We start from the raw sequence: 1531 nt of genomic DNA on the forward strand, positions 1-1531 counted from the left end.
CACTACTGTCCAGCTAAATTATCTGAATTAATGAATTCATTATGTTGCTTCAATGTTTAAATCACTTAGGTTAAGTCCTACACCTCTACTCCCAGATTAATTTTAAGCCCCAAATGTGTATTTGTAGACCACAATTTCGGGGACCTTAACAGGCAATTTGAGAATGTTGTAATGTCAAACTAGGTCATCTTCACATGAGATTTTAGCTGCATTTTCCAAGTAACTGATAGTCTTGGAGTTCATAGTCCATAGCTCAGACAGGTGAAGCTAAACTATACAAAGCTCAAAATGAGGAAGATTGTGCAAATCCAAGAAATCAGATCCATTCACATTTGCATCTTGGGTTTTCAATCATCACTACACAGGATGGAAATTACAGACCTCAAACATTGAAGTCTTTAGGCAGTTCTAGCTGAGAGAAACAGCCATCTGCTTGGCCCAAATCACAGCTGAAAAAGAGGATGAATACAAACAAATCTGATATGGCCTAAGTGGCAAGCGTATTCATCTTTCTTCCATGATCAGCTGGAATTGAATTCATCATCAGTGATATTCAAAATCAGAGCTCTCTGCTGGCATGCCAAGTCCAATGGAGGTCATATCTATGACCCTGATGGCTGGTCACATGGCTATAGGGATTTGGGGAAATGCCTTCATTGTACTGGTGAACTGCATTGGCTACTTCAAAAGGAGACACATCTCCTTGGCTGACATCATCCTGGTCAGTGGGGCCGCCTCCAGAATCTGTTTGTTGTGTATAATACTTTCAGATGGCTTTGTTATGCTGCTCTCCCCAGATACTTCATCTAATGCGAAAATCAGGAGCACTTTCCATGTTTTCTGGACACTTAGTAATCATGCAAATGCTTGGTTTACTTCTTGCCTCAGCATCTTCTATTTCCTCAAGATAACCATTAGCTCCCATCCACTTTTCCTCCGGTTGAAGCAAATCGTAGCAGGTTCATCCTTGGGAGTCTTCTGCTGGCCTTTCTCATCCCTTACTAATTAGTGTTTCACGGAGCTATTTGGATGATGGTTTCTGGTATCACTCCTACCAGGAGAATAATGAAGAAAACATAACGTTGGAATTTAAAGTGCGTAAAACTCGAAATTATGTGCAACATATTCTCCTGAACTTACGGGCTATAGTCCCCTTTACTCTATCACTGATCTAATTACTCTTCTCCCTATTAAGACATACCAAGCAGATGGAACTTCGTGCCACAGGGTCCGGAGACCCCAGCACAGAGCCCACATGAAGGCATCAAGGCGGTGCTCATCCTTCTGCTCTTCTTCACTCTATGCCGTGTAGTCTTTCTTGTACTAACCTGTAGCTGGATGGTTCCTCAGCGCAAGTGAGTGGTGATATTTGGTGGCCTAATAATTGTCATTTTCCCATCCAGCCATTCATTCACCCTGATCACGGGCAACCACAAGCTGAGGGCTGCTTTCCTAAGGTGCTAGGGTTTGTGAAGGGTTCCACAACCCTTTGTTCCATAGAGAGTCCTAAGGAGACTACTGAATAAAATTT

The 1531-nt window shown here is 42.4% G+C and overlaps 1 pseudogene; it reads left to right on the forward strand.

Moving 5' to 3' along the window:
- Positions 1–577: 577 nt before the first annotated feature.
- Positions 578–1464, forward strand: LOC101648538 (annotated as a pseudogene).
- The last annotated feature ends 67 nt before the right edge of the window (positions 1465–1531 follow it).

The sequence above is a fragment of the Echinops telfairi genome, unplaced genomic scaffold (assembly GCF_000313985.2).
Source record: "Echinops telfairi isolate 266 unplaced genomic scaffold, ASM31398v2 ScPeMD7_1957;HRSCAF=2489, whole genome shotgun sequence".
Lineage (NCBI taxonomy): Eukaryota > Metazoa > Chordata > Mammalia > Afrosoricida > Tenrecidae > Echinops > Echinops telfairi.